The following is a 16310-nucleotide window of genomic DNA, read 5'->3' on the forward strand; positions in this document are numbered from 1 at the left end:
AAGAAATAAAGTTCTAGTTAAACTATTTTACAAACACACCCCCGAAATGAGCATAGACCAGCTTATTTGTTGAGGGACTTGTGGGGGAAAGGGGGGGGGGTAGAAAAGATGGACCAGTCGTTTGATAACCCTTCTACGGAGAAGCTTTACCGGCATGAATGCTCGAGTCTGTTGTGTTCGGGGAAAGTTGAGCTATGCATCCTGTTTTCCAGCTCTGACGTGACTGTAGATGTTCGTACACTATGGCGAAATCACCTCCGTCGAGTCCACTGGATTTGATGGGTCGAGAGTGGTGCGGTGTGCGTAATTAATTTAACTACTCTCTTCGCCATCTCCCCCAGAAGTGGTTATAGTCACTGCTTTCGTATGTTTCCAACGGTTTTGGATATCGGCGGCCTCGTGAACACTTTGCGTTCTGACTTGTAAACGTAGGCGTACTGTTCCTTAGGTGCGCTTAAAAAGGAAGTTCCTTGTTTTCGGTCGCGTAGGCACGTCTGTTCGTAGGACGCCTCGCTGGATGTAAAGGTAGTCGTGGCGTCCCACGTTGAGTTGTCTTCGCTCGATTCGGATGACCTGTCCTCAGTGCTTGCTGCGGTCAGCGAGACGTCTTCTTCCGGCTGGTCGTTCTGGAGCTCGTCATCGTAGGTGTCCTTGTCTTCGACGTTGTCTTCGTTCAGGGCATCATTTGCCGGTTCATTGTCAAGGGACTTTGTGTGCTGGGACGTTCTAGTCTCCCAGGTGTTTGGTACCAACTCAGGAATGGTTCGCGCTCATGGGATCAGTCTCTTCCTTCATTCGGGCTTCGCGCAGATCCTTCAAGTAGCTCTCCCTGACATCTGGCGTAAGCTTGCTCACCAACTTCATGTCATCCTTACTGAAGCGCAATCCTCCACTCGTTCCTTCTGTGGCTGGTCCCCTCGACTCCCTGGAGGATTCGTGGTCCGTTACTTGTTCTTGCCCGCGGCTATGTGTCTGTCCTCGCAAGGAGATCTATGCCCTTCTTCAACGGGCCTTCTAGTCGACTCCTGAATGTTCCTGCTTGATTCGACCCTTTCGTACATTCGTCGTAGCAGTTCCTCTTGTTGATGCGCCTTCTCCTCGGTTAGGACTTGAACCGGCCTTCCGTAAATGTGAACCAGATAAGATGTCGAAAGCGAGCGGTCCGCAGAGGAGAAGTCGTACGAATTGCGATCACCCATGAAAGGCCCCGCAGGAGTGTAACCTTGGTCGTTGAACCCTACCGTAGGGTTTTCGTCACCGTATGGTTTGCGGTCGTCCCTGATAGGCCTCGCTGGAGTGTCGCCACGACCGAACCTTCAAGGCTCATCGCCATTGGCAATCTCGAAAACATTTGTCGTCAAGCATACGTTGGCGGCGTTGCTCATCTTGATGGGTTCCTGCAGACACCACCCGAAAATGGTCTCCACTGCGGTCAAAGAAAATTGACGCGACGTACGTTTCCGGTGGTGACCCTCGAATAGTAGTTTGCTCCTATTAGAATGCTCACTCCACGCTCCCCTTGACAGTCCCTCACAGGTATGTCAGCGAGTGTGATCTGTTATCTTCGCAGATTTCTGATGATGTCACCATCAGTGAAAGTAAGGATCTTTCCGCAGATTTCCGGAACCTCCTAAGCCTCGACTACGATCTCGGTGGGCTTCCGGAGCCTCCTAGTCCTCGACTACGATCTTGGCGGGACCGTGATGGCTTTGAAGGCGAAGTTCCACACGACGACAGTTTCGTTTTGTTCCACGCCCTGAGTCGCCAAAAGCCAGAATCGTTAGCTCCTTCTCTCCAAGCGGTCGACATCCATGCCTTTCAGAGGTGTCTCGACGGATGAAGGTTCGTTGACTCCCTCTGTGGATCAGCGCTCGTAGGGACGTTTCGGTCTGACCACTCGCTCGTATCAAGGCTGCCTGAGGCAGTACTTGATTGTGAGCTGTCGTACTTGAGCTCGAGTTAAGGATAAATTGAGAAGGAGTCGACCTGGTGTTAGTGGGCTGCCTTGTCGCCTCCGACTCGGGGTCACCCATTACGGTTAAATATTTTTCCGGAGCACTTTGTACACGAAAGTTTGCGAGCGGATCTGCACTCTCTGGAGCAATGTAACTGTTTAGTGAACCGAAAGCACCTGCTTTACACCTTCAGCTTGTCTTTTTTTCAGAGCGCTGCTCTTAGGCGCCCGTTTCCAGCTTGAGCGGCGTCGGTGTCGCCGTCGTCGTCGGCGTAACCGGGCGGTGCATTATGGGTAAATTTCCCCGCTAAATCTAGCGGAAAAACTTCCCCGCTAAATCTACCGAAAAAGTTTCCCCGCTAAATTTAGCGGAAAAATTTCCCCGCTAAATCTAGTGAAAAAAGTTCCCCGCTAAATCTAGCGGAAAAATTTCCACGCTAAATCTAGCGGAAAAATTTGCCGGCTAAATCTAGCGGAAAAATATCCCCGCTAAATCTAGCGGAAAAATTTTTACCACTCAATTTTGCGGAAAAATTTCCCCGCTAAATTTAGTGGAAAAATTCCCCCGCTAAATCTAGCGAAAAAAATGCCCCCGCTAAATCCAGCGGAAAAATTTCCCTGCTAAATCTAGCTGGAAAAGTTCCCCGCTAAATCTAGCGGGAAAATTCCCCCGCTAAATCTAGCGGAAAAATTTCCCCGCAGAGTCTAGCGGAAACATTTCGCAGCTAAATCTAACGGATGAAATTTCACCGCTGAATCTAGCGGAAAAATTTCTCTACTAAATCTAGCGGAAAATATTTCCCGCTTAATCAAGCGGAAAAAGTTCTCTGGGGGTCACGTGACCTTGGGGAGGGGGTCATCTGACCCCACCAAGGTCACGTGAGCACAACCCCCCCCCCCAGGTCTCTTGACCCCCCCCCCCCCCCCCCCCCCCCGAAAACACGTGAAGCTCAGTACCCTTCCCTCCTCCTCCTCAAGAGCTGCGTTCTAAATCGGCGTTACAGGGAGTTGTAAACGGCTTTCATTTTTTTTTCTTCGATTGTTAGAGGGAACGTGAAGTTCTTCAAGTTGCGCTCCTTAGAGCTGAAGAATACGCAGCGCCTTAGTTCAGATTTCATGGCACTGGTCAATGCTGCCGCCGATCCTTCCCTCTCGGAGTGGCGTTCTAGGCGATGTGAATCGGGTGTGGGTCGTTGTGATGTGTGAGGTGTGAACTGGCGGCACTTTCTCTGGTTTGCACCTCGATATACATGAACTCGAAAGCCTACCGAGTTCATTTTTGTCTTCGCTTTGATGTCGTTTTTTTTTTACACTGAAGCTGCGATTGTATCTGAGAATGAGCTTTGAAGGGAGAGATTTCTGTAGTACAATATGCAGTGGTACCTCATATGAGTCCGTGTCAACAGCTCGGCTTTTTATACTCCTCATCCGGGTCATCACATCGTCATAGGGTTTCCGCAGTCCATCCACTGCATCGGACATCGGGATTGGCTTTATGTTCAAGAAGTGTGTGAGGTAGTCGTTATTCATGAGAGAAGGTTGACCAAATCTCTTTTTGAGCAGCTCTTTGGCCGTGTCGTAGCCGTCATCCGTTAGCGGAATTCCTTTGATCACCGCCTCATCTCGGCCGATCAGGTGCACCTTGAGCTACTTCAGCTTATCCACGGGAGACAAGTCGGGGTTCTAGCCGATAGACGATTGAAATTGGTCCCAGAATATCTGCTACTCCGCCAGCTCTCCGTTGAACTTCGGCAGCTCCATCTTCGGCAATTTCACGTTTGGGACTGTCGCACCGTTCATCCTTTGTCCCTTTGAAAGTTACGCGTTGGTAGAGACCTAAAAGGTTGTTTCGTTATTATTTGGATGCAGTTTCTGTAGTTCTGTCGAAGCTCTCGACCTGGCTATGCTGATGGAGTCTTCGTAACCGAGGCTAGATTCCATTTTCTCTTCCATGTTGGTCTCATGAACAAGGTCCGCTATCAGCGTGTCGATCTCCCGAAGCTATTTTTCTTTTAACGCAAGGAGAGTGATCTTATCTGCAAGTTCACCTTGCTGCGCTGGAAGTTGGTTCATGGCTGTTGTCATCTGATTAGTGAGCCTTGTGACCGCGGAGCGGACGACTCCTCGCTTCTTCTTCAGCTTCTCAATAGCAGCCGCTGTCGTTCACGTTGTTTCGTTGCTTGGGTTGCCGCAGGTCGTCGTGGCTTGCGTTGAACGTCTTTTCTTGGCGATTAGCTCCCGGGTTTCGGCACCATGATTTTTTTAATGGCGTTAAGAGGAGGGATACAAAAGGTTTATGGACAATATTTCCATTGGTGGGAAACGTTGCAATTTGTTGAGGCGTTCAATGCACATTGCGTCGTCCGGTATTCGTTGAGGCGATCTGTTCAGCACTTCGTTTTCTTCACTCAGTGATGTCGTTTTTCTCGTGATCTAGCATGTCTTTTTCATCGTTTTCACTCAAGAAATAAAGTTCTAATTAAACTATTATACAGAGCTGAACCACCGTAGGAGCTGTTTTGAGCGAGCTTGGCATTAGCTCTTCCCAACAAGTTCGATTGTTGTGGTTTTTGTTCTTTAGCATGGATTTAGAGAACGATTATTGCTGTTTTGAGAGCACAAATAACTTGTTCCGTTCAAAGTAGTCATTGAAGCATCAATTTTGTTATAAATATCTGATTTGGCATCTTCAGTTGTTTAGGCGAATTTATGGCGGCAACGGAAAGTACGAGCGGCGTTGATTCTATGGACCAGTGGTTCTGAATCATTATGGTTCGTCGACCGGTAGTGGCGACGGAGGATCCTATCTGTGGTGAGTCTAGCACTTTCGGGTGTAGTGAGCGTTTTGCCCTAGGGTAATCCGGTGCGGACTTTTAGGTGCACAGACATTTCGATGTACGGACTTTTTGCTGAAGAGACTTTTCGGTGTTGGACTTTTCGGTGCGCGGATATTTAGGTGCCCGGACATTTTAATGCATGGACAATCAAAATCGCTTTTTTTTTGACAAACGTAATTGTAGAGTTGCAGTTGCGGTGCATAAGCGGTGTGCTACTACTCCGTGTAGAATGAACGAGGGGCAGCCATTTCCATTCCCTGTATTTATTCTTCCTCTTTTTCCTTTTCCGCGCTGCTATATGTGTTGCACGCGCACACATAAAATCCACATCACTACATCACTTCTCCCCAAGAAGCAGACAAATGACCAGAACGAAAGTCCCATTAAGAGCAGACGTAGTCCTTGAGTCGTGCAGGAGGGCACCTGGTACGGGTGGGTCGCGATGTTCCTGATGGATCAGGGACAGGGGCTTCAACAGATCGGTCTCTTTCGTCCTCCCCCCGAAGGAGGCGTTGCTCTGTTTCTCGATCAGTCGGGTCTGGAAGCGTTCCCCTGCAGTCATCTTGAGAGAGGTGGACATTGAACCACGCGTTGTTCGAGTCACAGTCAGCTTCGGATCCTTTGCTCGTTGTGGGGGCATGGGTTTAAAAAAACTAGCGTTTCTTGTTATTATGCCGTGATCCCTCCGTGCCGTAACTTGCGTCCCCTTGACATCGATGACCTGGTATGGCTTGGGATCATAGGCAGGGGTCAGCTTGTTTCTTCGGTTTTGTTTGGAGAGAATTCGGTCTCCCACAGTGAGGTTGTGAGGCCGAACATGCCTACGTTTGTCAACGTATATCTTGTGTTTCGTGCGATTTTGGAGACCTGTGTCTTGCAACTTCTGAGGTGGGTTGTCATTGGAGCAGCTTGAGTGAAGATATCCCATGGACCTGCCGAAAAGCACATCAAAAGGTGGGGTTCCAGTTGCTGAATGGGGTGTTGCCCTGTAGGCCATCAAGAATTCGCCCAGCTTGGAGGTCCAGCTATTGTTTTCTAGTGTTGTCGCTTGTATGAACGGTTTCAATGTTCGCATGAATCTCTCCACTTCCCCATTCGCTTGCGGCCAGTGCGGTGTAATACGCTGATGGTGGAATCCTAGCGTGTCGGCGAATTGCTTGAAGTCGTGGCTCTGGAACGGGGGTCCGTTCTCCGTTTTGATCACCTTTGGAATTCCGAAGATGCTGAAGATCTTGGTGATGCTATTGATGACGGATTGGCCGGTGAGCAATGATAATATCTTTTGCGACAGGATAGCGGGACGTGTCATCCATAAGGACCATCAGGTATTTGCTGTTTGGAAATGGACCGGCGAAGTCAAGTGAGAGGGCTTCCCAAGGCCGACTGGGCTTTTCGGGAATGGCGATGGGGTCGGCATGTTGGTACTGAATGGTCGCTTGGCACGCCATACAGGTTTTCAGAGCTGTTTGCACTTTAGTATCGAGATGAGGGAACCAGACCTTCCGCTTCATGAGCTTGGTTGTCTTGGTTTTCCCTTGGTGCCCCACATGTGCAAGAGATATGGCTCGTTGCTGGAGAGCGGCGGGTAGAACGAGACGAGTACCTTTCAGCAGCAGGCCATTGTCTGCCACAAAGAGCTCGTGCTGTATTGAAACAAAGTCCCTGAGAGCTGGGTTGCGCCATCTGGCAGGGCTCTTGAGGGCAGCGATCACTTCCTATAGATGTTGGTCACTAGCTATGGCCTCAACTACTTCTGCGCTAGTCATAGCTTTTGGAAGATGGCATTGAGCAATAAGGTTGACATACGCATCAGTGGCATGAGCCAGGTTGGCATCAGCGGGAAGATTTGGCAAGGGATGGCGAGACAAGTAGTCCGAAGGGTTGCTGCTTCCACGCGTATGTTCCACTCAGAAGTTAAATTGCTGAATTCTCAGAGCGAGACGCTCAAGGCGTGCCGAAGGAGAGGCTCTTGGATTGGTAAGGATTGACACGAGTGGTTTGTGGTCTGTGTGGAGAAGAAATGTGTTGCCATATAGGTGCCGGTGAAATTGCTCAACTCCCCATACCACAGCAAGTAGTTCACGTTCAATTTTGGAGTATCGTGATTCTGTGGGGGTCAAAGCACAGCTAGCGTACGCGACAGTTTCAATGATATTGTCCGTCTTCTGTGCTAATATGGCACCGAGTCCAACAGGGTATGCGTCAACTGATCTCCTTTGTGCCATCAAAAAATGCGAGATTATGTGCTACAGAGAGTTTTCCCTTCAAGCTGTCCAGGGAAGCCCGCTCTGTTGGTGCCCAGACCCACTTGGCAGTTTTCTTGATGACGAGCCGAAGTGGGTGTGTAAGGTCCGCGAGATTAGGAAGGACGCGTCCGCTGTAGCTTACAGTGCCAAGCAGACTTCAAACCTCATGCGCGTTAGTAGGAGCTTCCATTTCCCTAATTGCTGCAATCTTTTCGGGATCCGCAGTAATGCCAGAAGCGGAGAAGATGTGTCCAAAGAAGCACAGGCTCGTCTGTGCGAAGAGGCATTTCTTTGGGTTAACTGTAAGGCCCCATTCTTTCAACCTTACAGGTGTGGCCTCTACGGCTTGGTCGTGTTCTTGTTTTGTTTTACCAAACACTAGTATGTCGTCACTGATGTTAAGGACGTGAGGTATTCCATTAAGGACTTGGCGAATAGTTTCCTGAAAGACTTCGGCGGCCGCTTTAATGCCAGACATTAGGCGCTTGTATCGATAGAGCTTGGTGTGTGTCGTAAATGTCGTTATTATTCTTGATTCTTCGTCAAGTTCTAGTTGATGGTATCCATCCTTTAGGTCAAGTTTTGTAAATAACGTTTAGCCACTCAGTGCGATGACCAAGTCGTCGAAGGTAGGGCAGACATGCCTCTCACGAAGGATGGCTCTGTTTGCGCATCTCATGTCGATGAATAATCGAATCTCGTCTGGGTTTTGCGGTTTCGGCACGATTACAACTGGAGAAATTCACGGGGTGGGTCATGTTGCTTCTTCAATGATGTCCAAGGATAGAAGCTGGCTGATTTTTTCTTCCACTTTGCTTCGCAGCGCAAAGGGTATTCTTCGGTGAGGTTGAGAGACTGGAACGACTCCCCTGTCAACGTGAAGATGTACTTGGATGTTTTTTAGTTTGCCAATACCGGCACATAGCTCAGGAAAGGCCTTGAGTGGTGTCCCAAAGGAGCTCGACGTGGCTTCAGCGCTCGGGCTCATAGGTGCAGCTTGCTGGGACGAATCCACGGCGTACGTGATTTTGATGAGGCCCAGTCTGTTTGCAGCAGCGAAGCTTAACAATGACCTCATTGAACCCTCCATCAGAAAAATGTCTTCTCTTATGCTGTTGTCCTTGTATGTCAGCGTGGCGCTTAGTTTGCCAAGGATAGAAAGAGGCGTGCTTGACCCATATGCGTAAATCCGAACTCCCGCATGTTGCAGCTCAGCAGATGTCCTTAGAGTTTCTAAGGTGTGAGTCCCGATGACTGATACTGAAGCACCTGTGTCGATTAGAAAGTGCACGAGGGTGTCGTTGATATCTACACAAGCTTGTGGAAGGCTATGGTTAGATATCTCCGAAACGGTTCCAATGGCGTATATGTTCTCGTCAGAGTCAGAGTCACGTGACAGATGAAGTATGGGCTTGTGGGCTGACTGACAGACTTTTCTGAACTGGCCTTTTCTGCCACAAGCTCTGCAGGAGGACGACTTGGCAGGACAGTTTGCTTGTCCTCCCTCATGGGGCCAACTGCCACCACAGTGGAAGCACTGAGGAGATGAGTCTTGACAGTGTTGTGCTTGGAGTTCTGGCTTCCGCCGAGGTGATGAAGTGCTTCTTGGTGAATAGCCTGCACGGTCTTGGCGAGGTTCTTTATCGAGATTGTCGACAGCGGCATCAGTTGATGTCTCCATGGCTGTAGTTGAGCGTTCGACATCTTCGAGGAGCCGACCTTGTTTCAGAAGCGCTGCAAGGTCAAGGTCCTGTCTCAAAGCTGTCCGTCTCAGACGCGATGATGTTGTCGCAAATTTGATTTCATTCTTGATTTCGAGATCGGGGTTAGCAAATCCGCAATTCCGAGCAAGAAGCCGAAGTCGGATTGAAAATTGACTCATAGACTCGCCATCGAGTTGCTTCGTCTGCCGAAATTGAAAGATTTCAAACGTACTGTTCATGTGTGGGTTGAAGTAGGCGTCGAGCTTGTCTTTGAGATCGTTATACTTGCTCACGGTTGTTGTGGTGCCTGATGAGGAATCAGCCACGACAGTGGCTGGCGTTTGGCCGGATGTTAAGTTACTCGGCAAGTCAGGGAGAGTCTCGGAGATTTCGTGAATTCGCTCCCCCGCATAGTGAAGTAGAAGGGCGCGTTTGCGTGCGTCATCTTTCACGTCAAAAGCAATGATAAAGTTTTCGAATCTGGTTACCCACCGTCACCATTCGGAGCCGATGTTAGCGGCGTCGGTGGCGTCCAAGTCGAACATGAGCAGAGGAGCCGGGATCAACGCCATTGTTGGTGGGAATGTAGGCCTAGCTTTGGAGCCGACACAGTTTGGTAGATCACTGGCTGGCTGTGAGTTCATGCAAGGGAGTTACCTGTCTGAACTGTAGCCGGAGACAGTCTGAAGCATCCCCGTCGCCATTGTAGACTTGCAGTCGCGGTGCATAAGCGGTGTGCTACTACTGCGTGTAGAATGAACGAGGAGCAGCCATTTCCATTCCCTGGATTTATTCTTCCTCTTTTTCCTTTTCCCCGCTGCTATATGTGTTGCACGCGCACACATAAAATCCCCATCACTACAGTAATAAGCACTATTTTAGCAAGAAACTAACTCTTCACTTTATAATTTTGTAGACTTTGCCATTCATCTACGGTAACTTACTGATATACGACCTAGGTGATTTGTTTAAAGTGACGTCAGATGCTATGCTTCGAAGCTACTAAGTGACTTTGACTTAAGGTATCTCTTTTCCAACGTACGCACTACACACTTCACATCCTGTTTAAGCGTTGAGTCAATATAGGTGGTCTCCTCTATGAGGTTTTGGCTTTATTACTGGCACTGCGTGTAGGAAAAGTTCAAAACGGCAAGAAACCTGAGAAGTAGTTTGTGAACGATAGCCCAGAACAATTTTAAATATCTTCAAATTCAGCTCCGCCGCGTAATTCTATAGCTTCGATTGTTTAATAATTTGTTAATAATGAATTCTTAATAACCTCACACGTCGAAAAACAGCGTAATTATCACTTGTACCTCATTAGGCAATAAAGTAGGCGTCTGTGGTTACAAAACAAGTGTAATCTAGTCAAATATTGATGTGAATCAAATAAACAAGCCGAATTGGGTGAAAGCTAGATCTATATTATTTGGCATCCAATGTTCACTCATTCTCTTACGAAAAAAACAGTGGCTGTGTGAGATCTGTCGTCACCGTCTCCTTCTGTGGCGTAATGATGTTGCCGGCCGTAAAAAAACAGTCAACCAATCGTGTTTATACACGGTGATTTTTTTAGCGACTAGACTTTTTTCTAAAAAGACGTCAGAGTAACACAATTGCGGTTTGTGTCTTATCTGTAGTCATAAGAAACACAAGATCATTGATTTTTAAAGAGAGTAATCCACGTAAAATAGTTCGCGGCGTCCTAAAAAATCTGATTTTGACGCGAATCGTGTCACCGCTATCTTTTCCGCTACCGCGCTCCTCACAAAGGGAACTGAGCCATTTTATCTCGCCCCTTCTACGGTGTCGTTCTCACAGCAATGCGCAAGATTTATTGCTTTGGGTTCATGGTGTTTGGCTGTGCCACGTGGAATTGGAGGCCACATCAAACCAGAACTATATTTTCGCGCCCAAATTAGGAGGTTTTTTAGGACGCGTTATAATGGTGTACGCGCGCTACATCTTTTTATGAATGGACGGTTTAGTGACTTTCGAATGTGCCCAAACTTTCAAAATACACTATGCCGTTTTCTTTTATAATTAAAAGGTTGATTAGCGAATTATTGGCAATCACTCGGTTTTTAGTTGCGTTCTTTCTTGAACCTAATCCTTGGTGGGCCGTATAGCTCAAACCCACAAAACATGTATTTGCGTTTATTTGCACATTTGTTTTTGAAAAACAAGTAAATAAATATAAACGAAATGCTGTATATAAAGCTTAGGACAGTTTGTTTCTGATATAAATAAAGCGTGGGGCACGCGACCTGCGTGCATTTTTTTTTGGAGGGGGGGGGGGGGCATAAAAAGAGAACTAAAAAAAACTTGGGACATTCAAAATTCAGTTTATGATGCGGCGGTCGCTTTATCACGGGGTATTTTGTCATGTTTCCCAAGCTTTATTTCTTTTCAGAGGAAACCCAAGCGAGTCATATCACGTTGAATGAAGCTAACTCGGGTGTTTTTCAAGGAGCTCTAGAACTTTCCAATTGCCATTTCGGTTCTTAATACATTTGAAAAGTTGGGTGATTAGTCCTAAACATTTAATTTATTTGACTTAATTAAAAATATTGCAATTCTCGAAAGACTTTTTTAACAACATAAAGTTCGTTTTATTAGCGTAAAGTGTTAATTTTTTTGATAAAATAAATCGGGTGCGATGATGTGAGAGCCCAATTACTCAGAACACAATTTCCGGCTCGAAATTTGTTTTCTTTTCGCCCGACAACCGCGGATCGAAAAATGCGCTCTCATTTCGCGTTGCAGAGATTTGTAAACATCTTTCATTGTTATGCTTGTTCCTTAAAGAATTGTGAAAAGCATTCGCGACCTACTCTGTCAAGCCGCGTTCGCGGTTCCCTCGGCAAGTAGTTCCCTCATCGGAGATGACGATGAATAAAAGGTACGATTGAATCTAGATGCCTAAATAAATTGCAAGTTTAAGATAGTTATCAGAGTGTTATTTCTTTTCATTGCTGTCCTATTCAAATTTCACCACTCGTCGCAGGCAGCACGAAAGGAAGCACTGCACTCTGGGCGCGAATGAGTGCCCAGTCAACGGTCTTGCTCCATCCTACACTCAACCACACACACCACCCGAACTGTATGAAAAAAAAAAAAAATAATTTCCATTACTTTTGGCAGAAAAGGCGAATTTCCTACTGAGTGTGATATTTTGTGGACCCGAAAGTCCTCCAGCCGAGATCGGTAGTTCACAACTTCTGGAAGACAAAAACGATGGATGCATTATTTCCCGCGGAACTACTCTTTCGACGTTGAATTCCACAAAAAAATTGCATTTGCACAAATTGTGGCACGATGCCGAACTTGAGTCAATGTAAGCAGGCGAAATCTACAGATATTGCGGATTTTATTTAATGGGCGTACAGCGCCAAATACAAGTAAGGACATGAAGAACACAACACAGCTCTGAATTTCTACTTCATTTTTTTTGTACTTGTAGGCAGTTAGCCCGCATGACTCTATTCAAAAATTGCCAAATCACGTGCTTCCTTTTTTATGGTTTGTTTTATAGGTTAATTACGAAATAAATATAACAATCTGTCGGCGTAAAAATGATAAGTCTTGATGGCATTCCTGTAAGGAGGGAACTGTACGTGAAATCATGAGCGGAGTACTTCATATCTGCAACTTTGCTTAAAATTTGCTACTCAAGACCAAGTCTAAACCAGGATATAAGAATAAGTCTATTCGCTCTCTATGATCATTCAAAAAGCCGTATTACGACATGAAAAAAAAATCTTTATTAGGTTTACAAGCAGTAGTTCTGTCACATCTGGGTCTGGTGATGTTGGAGAGCTTTACTCTGCTTTATTTCGAGTAACATAGCAAAAACTACATTTGCACAGATCCATTCAATGTCCCCTATTCCCACTTTTGTCCAATGATGCGCATTCCGGCTGGGTTCGAGTACAGATCTCGGACGTGTTTAAAGGGACACTGACACCCCCGAAAATTACCTTAATTTTTTGCCAGGCGCTTCATTATGGTTTGTCGGAGGACTACTCAATTAATATTTAGCAACAGAGTGGCGTATTTCTTCAATAAAGCCAAAAGACGCAACTGCTCAAAACCGAAACCGAAACCCGCGCACGGAGGTCGGAGAAGTGGAGAGAAGAGTGTGAGTGGCTTAAGTCACGTGACTACACCCGACCGTGCGTTTTATTTTTTTTTCTCTCTCTTCTGCGTAGCAGACGACATGCCGTGCGATTCTTTTTCTGCTATGTTTGTTCCGCTCACTGTTTTGTACTCCAAGATGAATTGTTTTGTACATTGAGGAGTTGGAGATAAGCAGTGAGTGCCCGTGGCGAATTTCCATGATCGGCTCCGGAAAGAATACATCCAAGATATGTTGCGTGAAGAGCTGACTCACATGTCCTGCGTCCAAAAAAAAAGTGGCATTGTGCGACAGAGTTTCCAAAAAATCAACGGGATCGGGACCAATGGCTGGCTGCAATTCCTGTAGAACATTTACGGGCACCTCGGAAGGCGGATGCTACCTGATTTATATGCTACTTACATTTTGTGGAAAGTGATTAGATTGAATTTGCAGGTGTCAAAAAAAAATGCCATACCATTTAATTTAGTGACTTGTCGTTCACAACATTTGTTTGTTATTCTTTGCTTGTTTCTTCAGTGATAATTGTAAAAAAAAAAATAGACGTCGGAAAATGTTTGAAAACAAGAAAAAAAAAGCTCACCAGGGATTAAACACGCTCCTACCGTGTGTGAAGCGTACGTCTTTCCTACTGAGCTACTGGAGCATCTCTTTATCGGGGGATCTCTTTCATTAGTAATAATTGAGCCGGTAAACTCTAAGTTGGAAAGTTTGCTGCCGATTTTTCTCCAGCAAAAGCACTCTGGAAGAGGGGGGGAAGCGCGACGCAATGGCGACATTCGCATCTAGTAAAGAAATCGTACGCGCGCATATTCAACTCGAAGTAAACACTTCGTGCGGTGCTTGACGTTTGCGCGAGCGATGTCTTCAGCCAGGAGAAGGGAGTGACGGTTCAGGGACGTCTTCGTGCAAATCGGCTTGGTGGTCAGGCGTGTACGGGGTGAATACCAATCCTTTTGATCAGTCCCAAATTCCTCTTTTAAAGGCAGACAGAATTCGCCGGTACCGGGAACGACAGTTTTGAAGTAGAGGTCCCACGCCCGTCGTCCGCATGCGTCCCCGCGAGCCCCACGATACGCGAAACGACGCACGCACAGAATGCTTCCATTTCTCTGTGGAACTTTTTTTTTTTTTTGAATCAGCGTATTTGCAGCTTTTTATAAGCCGCAAAAAAATGGGTTTAATGTTTTGTTTCTATTTTTAATACTGAGTGTGTGCCTTCAGTGACCAACGACTTTGATTAAATTTGGTGGTAGCTTCGATACTTTAGAAAACGGACCGTGACCACGGAAAAGAGACTGCGCGAGACTCGAACCGGCCACTTCTTGATCGGCGGTTTTCGGGCGGAATCAAAAACGAATTTCGAACCGCAAATTGTGTTCTGGGTAGTTGGGCTCTCATAAGTCATGTACAACAAAAAACTTCGGCGAGCATAAATACCCTGTCAGTGTCCCTTTAAGAACACATTTGGGCATGATATCTCGCTCGGTGATGACTCTGAGCTGGCCGCTGTTGCCCTTCTTTCTTTAGGTAGGCTTGGCAACGCCATACGTCTAAATTAGTCAAGCAGCCTAAAAAAAAAAGCTTGCGGTAGTTCACGTTCCGCACTCCTGGGTTTTCGGAGGTGGTCGCTGGCCTTCGCCCACTCTAACAGAGCCCCGAACAATTATGCAAGTTCTGCAGAGGCTATCTGGGCATTTCATATCTTAATCTGCGAAGATATGGGATCAGGAGAGAATGAGAACTTCTTAATACCTTTTGTCTTTTGATAAATAGCGTAATATGCTATTATTGCTGGTTGCACTATTTTACGCGAAGAAAATTGTGATTTTGCGGTTCAATCGCTGTCTTTCCCGCTCTCTTTGCTGATACGCACGGTATTTGTCGGCTGTCGAGTTTTCAGTTACATTTGTTGACAGAAACTAAGTGCAAGTTTGGCCAAGAAAAATTTTTTTCGAAGGCTGAGGATACATGAAATATACCATCAACTGATACTCTTTTTATGGAAGTTTGTTTTTTACTCTTCTTAGTTGCTTCAACGAGGCTTCCGTTACTCAAGAAAGCACTTGTAGTACGAACATAAATATCATGAGCAAGAAACGGTCAGGCTGTGTTCATTTCGATAAATGACTATACTGACAAAATGCAAATCATTTTACAGGCTTCGCCCCCTTACGTTTACATTTTCGCCTTGTATTTACTCATGGTTATTACTTTGAAAAAAAAAAAAAACGGAATATCTATACAATATGTCTTTAGTGTGTCATTGTTAGAACGACAAATTTTCAACTCTTTGGGCTGAGCTCAAAGTTCAGAAAAAATACCCACGTTTTCTTCTTCTGCTGTGATGTTCAAGTTCCGTTCGCTCAAGATAAATATGAGGTGTTATGGTATATGCGGCCGCATGCGGAAGCATCGGTGTGTGATTTAGAGCTGCAGAAAAAAATAGATAAAAAAAGTAAAAATCGAGCCAGTTTATACACCTTTCCAAGAAACACTCAACCCCAGGGGCAGCAGACCGTTTTCGAGCCCAGTCAGTGGGCTTGAGGCTAGACTCTCACCGGAGTCCGTGCTAACCCTAACCGAGTGTACTGTGATTTCGATAGGCGCAGCTTCAAACACTGCTGGCGGCTAAATCCTCGCCTTTTCCCGCTGTATTTCGTGTCTGATGGTGCATGTATTTTCCCGAAAATATTGAAAAAAATTTTACCACATAAAAGACAAGAAAACTGTAAACCATTTTTGGGGTACGCGCGCGCGCGACAGACCGAGTCCGACTGGAATGTTGTCTTTCTTTTTTTTTTTTTGCTTTTGTTTTTTTACGATGAGTTTCGACGGTACCGTCCGATTAGCCGTGTTTGAAACGACGAAGCGCTTAGCAGTCGAAAATAATTCACAACAGAGAATAGCCGAAAGGAATGCATTTTTGACGCTCACAAATAACGTGTTTACCGATGGATAGGACACGGACATCAATTTAGCGAGCGATAACATTCGAACAATAATTGTACGTACCACACGATGCAGAGTTATCTAAAAAGAATTTATTTCAAAAAGATTTTAAATAACGCAGTCACAGTCACCGACAGTCATATCTTGACAATCATACAAAATTCAAGGTAACTTCGTTTTGGGGCACATTTTGGGGAAAGCTGACTTTTTTCACAACGTCACCAAGGCGAAGGAACGAACGGGACTCACCCGTTTCCCACCCCAGGTCCCCAACCCGCACAACTATTTTTGGAGATGACTGAGGGTTTCACGCGGATCATCTCTGGGAAAGGAAGAACAATTGTCAATGTCCGCAAAATCGCGTCAAAGGCCATTCGACGTCTCATTTCCCGTGAATGTCGAACAGAAATACTTGAATGGCAGGCACCTACCAGCCCTAATTCTCGCAGTGGAAGATAACACACAAAGAAAGATCACAGC

The 16310-nt window shown here is 46.2% G+C and overlaps 1 pseudogene; it reads right to left on the minus strand.

Annotated features, from left to right (window-relative positions):
- Positions 1 to 7632: 7632 nt before the first annotated feature.
- LOC121838178 overlaps positions 7633 to 16310 on the minus strand; it is a 48856-nt pseudogene continuing 40178 nt past the window's right edge.

The sequence above is a fragment of the Ixodes scapularis genome, unplaced genomic scaffold, assembly GCF_016920785.2.
Source record: "Ixodes scapularis isolate PalLabHiFi unplaced genomic scaffold, ASM1692078v2 PGA_scaffold0__279_contigs__length_252992795, whole genome shotgun sequence".
Lineage (NCBI taxonomy): Eukaryota > Metazoa > Arthropoda > Arachnida > Ixodida > Ixodidae > Ixodes > Ixodes scapularis.